The sequence below is a fragment of the Elaeis guineensis genome, chromosome 9 (genome assembly GCF_000442705.2).
Source record: "Elaeis guineensis isolate ETL-2024a chromosome 9, EG11, whole genome shotgun sequence".
Classification (NCBI taxonomy): Eukaryota; Viridiplantae; Streptophyta; class Magnoliopsida; order Arecales; family Arecaceae; genus Elaeis; species Elaeis guineensis.
In genome coordinates this window covers 36,177,318-36,188,769 of record NC_026001.2, presented here as the reverse complement: position 1 = coordinate 36,188,769, position 11,452 = coordinate 36,177,318, and positions in this window count along the sequence as shown.

Below are 11,452 nucleotides of genomic sequence, written 5' to 3'. Positions count from 1 at the left end.
ATTCAAAATTAAGTATGCAAAATGTGTGTTTCAGTTTGTAGAACTATTCTATAAAGGTTTCAAGTGAAGCATACCATATGTTTCAACATATAAAAATAATTTTTTATAATATATTTAATAATTAAACATACATAGGTATGATCTAAACTTCATTCATACATCTCATGTATCATGATAACTTTTAAATCAATACCAATTACATCATATGTAACATGTAATTCAGATCTAAAATAATTTTATATCTAAATTTTATCCTATTATAATAAATCATAAATCACTTTAGATCTAATCTAAATATATTTATGATCAAAATAATATATAAAAGTTTGTTCACTTTTTTTCTTCATAAAACTGGATCACAACGATATCCCTACACGTCATAAGAGAACCCATCGAATAGGCAAAGAGAGATTAATCTCTTCAATCTCTTATGACCAGATGGTCTGATGATCTCATCAATCTGAGTACTAGGCTACTAAGATTTGAAATCTAATTTCATATATAATTACATTAATATATAATTATTGATAAAACTATTTTATGTCATGAATATATCATTGATCTCATCAGTTATGTTCTTCATTTAATCCAATTAAATTTGATGTATCATATACATATATCAAATCTTAAACTTATCTTATACTAACTATAAAATATCAATTTTAGATCTGATATCAACTAGAAAAATAATTAGATGCAAATAATGAATGCATAAGGAATTAATTTTTGGTAAAATATGTTTTCGTGCAGTACTGAATTATGATAGGATTCAGATCTAAATATCCATCGAAATGGATTCAATTTAAATCTAAAATAATTTTTACTTTATAAAAAATAATAAAATTAAAATTTTATTAAAATAGATTTAAAATAAATTTTTAATTCATATTATTTTTTATCAAAAATTCAGCAATAGCAGAATTCTATTACAACAGATTTATAACAACCTTAATCAACTATTGATTAGGCACCTCAAATCCAATCAAAATTAGATCAAAAATTTTATATAAATAGATTTAAATAAAGTTTAATGTTAAAAAAAATTAATTATATCTCATGTAAATAATCATAAAAAATTCTATTTTGTATGTATATATTTCAGGCCTGCTATGATACTATTTGAAGGGAAGGAAATAGTTTTCCTTTAGAATGCCCAGGTTGTATCTAAAATTTTTTTCTAATATTCTACTTGTTTAAGGATTAAATATTTATCTGAATTATAGTAGAACCAGAGATCAAATCTAAAATTATCTAATATAAACCTTCACGGAGGTCTGGATATGTAGACCCTCTACTTCGCATGCATGTCAGATGCTGCAGGAAAGAAGGATGAACTCCAATCAACTTGGCTTCGCATACACAATCAATCAAGAGATGAGATGTGATGATGTGATACCTCACACTAATAGGTAGGATGCCCAAGAAGGATCCAAGCCCAAGGAGAGCAGGCGGCAACAAAGGGAGAGATGTAGAAGATGAAGGACCTCTCTCTTCACATGCCTGTCTCTCTCTTCTTTTCTCTTCTCTCAATTTGATCTATTTGCTATTCTATTCTCTTCTTTTATCCATAGATAGAGACCCTCTCTATTTATAGATGATCTTCATAACCCAATGAGAGGAGGACTCTTTATTCAAATCTGATTTGAATTGATCCAATACTCATGAAAGAAGAACTCCTACATGAGATATAATTGCCATCACTTATGACATCCACTTTGCACCCCACTATCACACCCACTTGGGACACCCCAAATAAGCACCAAACTAATTTTTGGTTATACTTCATGAGTGGATATTCTCAGTGCAAGTAGGAATACTCATATCTCATCCAAAATAGGTCCGATTCGAATCTGATTCGAAGCCGGCTCGAAACAATTTCAAAAGGCTGTCAATCCTAAACTCTTTAGGACTTTTGTACCAAGTTTAACTTAGATTTTGGAACTATTTAAGTCTAATTAATTCAGATCTAATCTAAAATTAACTAGTACATAAATTTAATCTTTCATATATTTCATGGACCATTGATAGAAATTGTTCATCTCCGAAATTGAACCTGAACCTCATGTGTAGTGCTAGCTAGACATAGTCAACTCTTCAATCTCGTTTGAACTATAACTTAATTCTCAATCAAGTTAGCTTATATATTCAATCAAATCAAGTACTTCCAGATTGGACTTATAAATATAGGTTAATTCCTTCCTACTTTGTCTGACTTGTGTGCATGACTCCATAGGTTCAAATACTAAGCCGGTAGCACAAGAACCAATTTTTTCACTAATCGAGATACCATCTAGCAAAGGTTCTCGATGTCCAGATAGGTCGAATTATTGTAAAAAAATATTTCAAAATCCATACTCATAGTTACCATATAATTCATTCTTTTGATCTTGGATGCTCTAGGATGATCTCAGGTTAACTGTCAATCGAGATTGCTTCATCCACATTGTATTTCAATCTTTCAAATCCATCTCATGGATTATCCTGGCTAAGGCTTTACTAAATTGAAATATAGTGATACATCAACTCCAATAATTTGGAGGGGTCAATCTCATCTTGATCCACGCACAGACTTCGTAAGTACTTGACTATACCTAGTAGCCTTCCATCACTGTATTAAAAATTCAGGTAGTTCGGCATCAAAGCATAGTGAGTTGCTTGCAAGTCACTATGGCGATCTCTGGTCTGAAGAATATTTATACCCATATATTTCATGAGTAGCTCTTGACAGCAGAACGCTTAGCAGGTGAGTCACTTGTTTAGTGATAATGTACCCTTATATCTCACCTGTATACATACTAGTGTCACCACACTCCATGGTTAAGAGGACAACCAACCCATATGGCACACAACGACCTTCACTCGATAAACGTCATCATCCTATAATGACGTATCATTTGGTCACAAACTTGTTTAAGAACTATACGATAAATCCTCTCTTTATCATATACTAGTATAGTTTTAGGGACTTCATCACAGTACAAGAGTTCAAAGAAGATGTCACTTTGTGATGAAAAATATCAGAATAATCATTATTCAATAATCAATAATTCATATACAAAGATGAACTTAATCGTCACATGATTGATTTTAGGATACAATTTCTGACAAGGTTCTTCTTTCCATCAATCTTCTGAAGCTCGATGTCACCTCAATCCATGATCTCTCGGATCAGATGGTGGCAGTGCAGAATATGCTTGATCCACTAATGTGACTTCGATTCCTTCACTTGAGCAATGGCACCAGTACTGTCGCGGTACAACAAGATGGGGCCATCAAGGGGAGTGCCACTCTGAGCTCATTGATGAACTTTCATAGCCACACAGCTTCCTTCGCAGCATCGAATGTCACAATATATTCCACCTCATAAGTAGAGTCGGCCACAGTGTGCTGCTTGAAATTTTTTCAGTAGATTGCTCCACCGTTCAGGGTATTAATATATCCCGACATACTTTTGTTGTCATCATGCTTCGACTAAAATTGGAGTCTATAAATCCCACAAGTTTTCATAGATAAGCCACGATCTTAATATTTCTCAAATACTTAAGGATGGTTCTTACGACCTTCCAGTGATTCTCACCTAGATCGGACTGGTATCTGCTCACTACTCCTAATGAGTATGCCACATTCGATCGCATACATATCATGGCATACATAATAATCCCACTGTCGAAGCATATGAAATTTTACTCATATGCCTCTCTCTTGAGGAGTTGTCGGACATCACTCTTTGATAGATAAATTCCTTGGCCTATCGAAAGACAGCCTTTCTTGGAATTCTCCATGCTGAACCTTTTCAATACAGTTCAATGTACGTCAACTGGGATAATCCAGCAACCTTTTAGATCTATCTCTATAGATCTTCATCCCAAGGATGAAGGATACTTCTCCAAGTCTTTCAAGGAGAACTATGATGAAACTAAACTTTTATTTTTTATAATACAGGGATGCCATTTTCGATTAAGAGAATATCTCAACATGCAAAATAAAAATACTACCACAGAATCATTAACCCATTTGTATATGCAGGGTTCCTCTCCATTCTTAATGAAGCCATACGTTCTGATCACTTTATCAAAATGCATGTTCCAACTCCGAGATGCCTGCTTAAGTCCATAGATGGACCTTTGAAGCTTGCACACCTTAGACTCGTCTGTGGATATGAAACTTCAGGTGTATATACATCTCTTCTTCTAGCTCTCCATTTAGGAAAGCTATTTTCATATTCATTTGCTAGATTTTATAGTCCAGAAGTGCTGCTATTGCAAGCATAATCTGAATAGACTTGAGTATTGCCACATGAGAAAATATCTCATCATAATCAATACCATAACGCTAACGGTAACCCTTGGCAACTAGATGGGCTTTATAGGTCTCCACCTTATCGTCTGTGCCTCACTTTTTTTGAAAATCTACTTACACCCTATGGGTTTTACCCTTCAGGTGGGTCAACCAATATCCATACATTATTAATTTTTATGGACTCCATTTTGGATTTTATGGCTTCAGCTACTTATCGAGTCAGACCTCTGCATCACATCCATATAGGTGATCGGATCCTCATTGTTCTAATCGAGTTCAACTGGATCCCCATCCTGGACTAAGAAACTGTAGTATCTATCCGGTTAACGTGATATTCTACCGAATATTTTTAAAGATATTTCTACAATAAGTTTAGATTTGATCTAATCAAGTCTGACTCTATGGTTTACTAGATTGTGTCGATTCTTCTACCGATCGAACTTCATCAGTTCAATCTTTGAGGCATTAGTTCCTTCATCAAGAAACTCTTTTTCTAAAAGATAGCCCTATTACTGATGAACACCTTCAATTCATCAGCAAGGTAGAAGTAATATCTCTGGTCTCTTTTGGGTACCCTATAAATAGATATTTGTCAGACCTAGGACCAAGCTTGTCAGTTTTCAAATGTTGACATAAACTGGACATCCCCAAACCCTCAAGTGAGAGAGTGCTGGCTTACGTCCTGTCCACATCTTATGTGATATTTTTCTTGCAAACTTACTCAAAATTTATTTAAAATATAACAAGCCGACTCAAGTGCATATCGTCAAAAAGAAATCGGCAAACTTGTAAAGCCCATCATGGACCAAATCATGTCAACAGAGTTCGATTCCTCCTTTTTGATACACCATTATGCTGTGGTGTTCTAGGAGGGATCCATTGTGAGAGAATCCTATTCTCTTTAAATATGTCAGAAACTCACTAGAGAGGTATTCTCCTCCTTGGTCGGACTGAAGAATTTTAATACTCTTTTTAGTTTGTTTCTCTACTTCATTATAGAATCATTTGAAATTTCAAATAATTCTGACTTATGTGTCATTAAGTAGACATACCCATACCTAGATAGATCTCTGTAAATATAATGAAATAATAATATCCATCTCTGGCACTAGTGTTCATCAGTTCTTATACATCAGTATGTATCAGACTTAGAACTTCACTGGCTCGCTCATTTTTTCTAGTAAAAGGTGATTTGTCATTTTTTTAAGAAGACAAGACTCACAGATTGGGAGTGATTCATAATTACTGACTTCGAAGATTCTCTCTTGTGTCAATTTATTTATTCTATTCTTCTTAACATGACCTAACCTACAATGCCAAAGGTAGATATCGAAGACATCACTAATTTAGGGCGTTTGTTGGATGTGCACATTATACTAACAGATTGTGATAATATGTAAATATCATTTTCAGTTGTCCATTCATCACATTAACATCATTTATAATGATATTAAAATTATTTTTTTATTAAAATTTTATAACCGTAAATGATCAAAAGGCCTACAGAAATAATATTCAATAAAAAAGAAGGACAAAAGTAACATTCACTTAAACAATTACATTAGACTTGAATACAAGCTTAATAGTCCTTAACGCTAGAATTGAAACTGATCTTCCATCTCCAACATTAAGAAATTTTTTCTTCTTTAAATCTCTTACTGACCTACAGACCCTGTAACGAATTGCAAATATTAAAAGTGCTTCCGATATCTAATACCTAGGTAGTAGAATCACAAATTAAGAAATTACAAGGTGTTATCATATAATTATCTTGTCCAGCAATAATTTCTTCTTTCTCAGTCTGTTCGGATCCAGGGAGGCAATGTATTAAGGATAATTCTTTTTTAGTGCCCCTGCTTCTTGCAATAGAAGCATTCTATCTAACTCTAGTCGGACTTGGATTTCTTGATCTAACTGGGTTTGGGTGCCCCAACACTTTGCACCCTTTTTTATTCTTCTTTTTTCCTTAAAGAATCGATGTCTAGAAGAAAATCTTCCCACAACATTCATCGACTCCTTTTGGAGTTGGTGATCCTTCTCAAAGTTTTGCAGTAACCCCAGCAAACCATGGTAGTTAACTATAGGCTTTGTCATTCAAAAATGAGTAAAGAAAGGGAGGTAGGACTTGGGCAGAGAGTTCAGAATAGTATCTTCTCCAACTGCTCATACAGGAAAAGCCGAGCTTGCTTAGGTACTCAATCATCTCGATCATATACAATACGTGATCACTGATTGATGCTCCTTCCCTCATTTGAGCATTGAAGATGGCACAACTAGTCTTGTATCTCTCAACATCGTCGGGTGTGTCAAAAGACTCATTCAACATTTGTAACATGTCCTATGGCTGAGCATTCTCGAAATGATGACTAAACTCATCATTCATCACCGCCAGCATAATACAAGGAACTGTAGTTTGATCATTGAGCCACTTCTGATAAGTTCTTTGACCGTGCTATGCGCATTTGGAGCTGGCTCCTCGAGTGCCAGATCTATCAATACATACAAGATCTGTTCGTACTTCAGGACTATTTTGAGCTTTGATACTAGCTATCAAAATTTGGTCCCATCAATTTATCACTATCTAATAGTGATCGGAGCGACAAGATGGTGGCCATAATGTAAAAGAAAAATCAAAACCTAATTAGTATATGAATTGATTAAACCTAAAGATATGGATTTTAGTCTAAAGGTTCTCCCACTATTTTATTCGAATTGATAGTTCCTTCTTCAATTTGAAGAATTACACTAATTTCTTAGTGGGTACTAGAATCTATATAAACTCACATGGGCTCGAGTGTGGCTCGACCAATCCTTATGTACCCACAGATAGGTTCTTAACCAATTATTTTATCAAATAATTTTTAATATTTAATTTTACTCCAGATCTTTTTCAGCAGGCATGTGGCACCTCCACTGAAGGTTCTGGTTAGGTCCAACCATTAACATATCAGAATTTAATGTATCTAACAAATGAGTGACCAGATCCGAGTGTGGCTCGGTCAATCTGACATCATCTGAAAGACACAACTAAAACAACATATTATAAATGATAATTCGACAGCCAGATGAGCACCAAGCGTGTGGTGCCTCCAATGATCATCTAAACCATTGGACTCATTATCATCCAACTTAATGGGAGGCTATATCTAGTTATCACCATAACTATTTTATTTTAGGGATCTAAAATTTTAAAAAATTTAATTAATTGAATTGAGAGATGAGATGAGACTTGACCAGTTAATCTTAATCCTCCCACTGACTTTATCAATCAGATTTAAAAAGATCAGGGTAAGCTGGTCCAGCCAACCAGTCATGAATCCTCCTACTCGCTTCACCAAGTCATAAAGAGGACTCAAGACAAGTTGAACTAAGAACACCTAAATCAGTCATACTAATTTTTCAGTTACATGGGTCAACTCCAATCATTAAGTGATCTAATCAAAACATGATTCATCATATTGCCAGATAAGTGAGATCGATTAGAAAGATATGTCATTAACTCGACATAGACTCAATCTATGGAGTAGCTCCCAATTAATGACCATCAATCAAAGCTACATACTTACCTTAGACACCAACTGGTTAGTCATTTTCAATTTGATCAACTTATGGACTTAGATTCGATCATGGAGCTATGATCAAAGTCCATATTGGTTTAATCAAAGACATGACTTGACCAACTATAACTATTGAAATTGATCAAGAGAAGAAATTGATCGAATCAGAATTAACTTTTAATTAGATTTGATCAATTACTAACATGATTTATTATCAATGATTTCTAATCCTAGGTCTAACCCAGTTAAATGGACTTGACTCGAGCTAACCGATTAACCCATGAGTTATGAAATTAATGCCTTAGATCTTTGATTCTCAAATCTTAATCGCTTAATTCTCAATTAAGTTTTGGACCGATATGGGTTCGAGTTCAGTATTTAAAAATAGTTTTAATTTTATAAAATATTTTAAATCAATCATCTAAAGATCAAAATTTTAATTTCAGATCTAATATAATTATTTCAGATCTAAAATAAAATTTTAAAATTTTTTTCATGATTCATCATCATGGAAAAGATCATGCAGCATCTTACATGACATAGGAGATCCCATCAAATGAGTAAATAAGATAGTGAAATCCTGATTTCACCTATGATCGGACGGCTATGAGGATCTATCCAATCAGATTACTATACTACTCAGATTCAAAATTAACTATTTAGATCTATCTAAACAATTAAAATCAGATTATGTGTAAAAAGTTTATATCATAAGAAATCTTGCTCTGATACTATATGAAGAAAAAATGGGATAGTTCAAAGCATATATTTTTAAAATTTTACAGTAGAATAATAAAAGATTAAATATTTTAATCTTCTAAACATACCTTAGATCAGAACTAAACTATCATTAAGGATCTATAATATAAAAAATTTATATATAAAATTTAAATAAAATAAAAAACTACATCGATCACATCGATGTCCTACATTTGATCTAACCTTTAGATTATGTCGGTAGAGTTCATAACTCATCACCTTTTCATGAGTTGATGATCTCTGTTGTTGGTAAGCATAGTATGAAGCTCTCACTGATATCAAAAAGCTACACAAGCATCCGACCTTTACAGATGGTCCACACGAATCTCCTCGGATCGATCAGTCTTCCACGGAAGTGCTAGCTCCGCAGTCAGCTTCTGATGGTAGATCTAACTTGATCTTTTTCTTCAATCATCTTAAACTTTTTTGATATTGAAGATGAATTAGAGAAAGATACTAGATGGTAGAAAAAATTTAGATGAAGACTCTCTTCTTTTTGGTTTTTATCTTATCCAAAAATCTAGAACAGTTCTAGGTCTCTCACCCAAGAGGAGAACGGTCTCTTCTTTTGTTCGTGCCAAGAAGGAAGGAAACCCACCCAATCCTTATGTTTCAAAGAAGTGTTTTTAACCCTCTTTCTCTCTGATATCTCATGGTGAAAAGCTCTCTTTGTTTGGCATACAAAATTATGGCCTTTTTATGGTTGTCATACAAACTAAATAAAACAGGATAAGGGCTGAAATTTGTTACAATTCAAACTCTTTTGAATATTAATTTGACTCTAATATTTTTTCACCTTAATATAACTTAAAGAGGGACTTATCAAAAAAAATTAGATATAAAAATCAATTGGGAAGACCTCCTTTTCTCATACACAATAGATCCCTTCAAAAGCAGCCAACGTGGGAAGGATATGGATAAGGTTTTAAGTTGAAATTCAAACTAATTTGAATTCAAATCAAAACCAACCAATTTATATCCTTAATAGATGACAAAATAAGGATTATTTTCTAGTTTTTCAAATATAAACTAATTTTATGCAGTGAGAAAAGGCATGAGACAATTTAGGTGGCGCAAGGGATAGAGTCCTACTCATTTGGGACTCTAAGGTTCAACCAATTAGATTTCTTTAAAATCTAATCTAATTAAATCCAAATAAAATATGATAATCTAATCTAATTAAGCTCTCATAATCTCAATTAAATTTTATTAAATCAATAAATTAATTGAGTCATAGATCCGATCAAATTAGGATCATTTCTTCCTTACCGATTAGGTCATCTCATAATCTAATCTGACTTGACATGATTGAATCAAATTCCATCAGACTTGATCCAGACTTTAATTCTCAATCAAATTGAGCTAATTAGTAATCTACTTACTAATTAATCCTCTATTAATGAAAGAGTCCAAGTCTAGTAGGACTCTTCTTTAGAGTCTCATTTAGTGGGACTCTTCACCAGAGTCCTCATTGACTAGGACTCTTCAGATTAGCCAAGTGATCAGAGAGAAACTTCTAATATGTGTGACCCCATAGGTTCGAACCAAAGTCAATAGCACAGAAATTGATTCCTATACCAATCGAGTAACCATCTAGTAATGGTACCCGACATTCAGATAGGCCGAATGTATACTAAGCAATACTCAAAAATCTATTTGAATATAGTTACCGTATAATTCATCCCTTTGATCCAAATGCTCAAGGTGATCTAGGGTTTAACTGCCAACCCTGATATAGTCATCCATATTATATTTTAATTTTTAAAATCCATCACATGGATTATCCAGCCAAGATTTTATTGAATTAAAATATACTGATATATTAACTCCTATTTATTCAGAGGGGTCAATTTCATCTTGACTCACACATCGATTTCATAAGTACTTGACTATGCTCAAAAACTTTTCATCACTGAATTAAAAATTTAGGTAGTCCGGCACCAAAGCATAGTGAGTTACTTGCAAGTCATCGTGGTGATCTCAAGTCGAGGGACACTTATACCTATATCCTTTCAGAGTGACTCTTGACAGCAGAGTGCTCGAAGTTAGTCACATTTAGTGAAATGTACTCTTATGTTTCATCTGCATGCCATACCAATATTTCTACACTCCTTGTTAAGAGGACAACCAACCTATATAGTACATAATGACCTATACTTGATATGTCTATCATCCTAGTAATAGCATATCATTTAGTCAAAACTCATTTAAAGACTAAACGATATATCCTCCTATATCGAATCAAATAGTCTTAAGGATTTCATCACATAATAAGAGTTCAAAATAAGATGTACACAGTGATGAAAAAACCAAATAATATTTATTAATTCAATAATTTATATATAATTATAATGGTAAGCACAACCATCAACAGGCTGACGATTGGCTTTGGGACATAATTCCCAACATCAAGTGGAAGGAAAAATCAAGTATACAAACTAAGGAGATCCATTTATGGATTGAAACAGACTTTGAGGAGTTGAAATATCTGATTTGATATGACAGTCAAAGAGTTTAATTTTATCAAAAATAAGGATGAACCATGTGTGTATAAAAAGATAAGAGGGAGTGCTATTATCTTCTTATTTCTGTACGTCGATGACATACTGCTTATTGAGAATGATATCCAATGATGCAATCGGTCAAGACTTGACTATCGAATAAATTTTCCATAAAAGACTTGGGTGAAGCATCCTACATATTGGATATAAAGATCTATAAAGATAGATTTAAAAGGATGTTAGGCTTATCCCAGTCACGGTATATAGATCTCATATTAAAAAGGTTTAATATGAAGGCAAGTAAGAGAGGTTATTGGTCTGCAAGTCATGGAATAC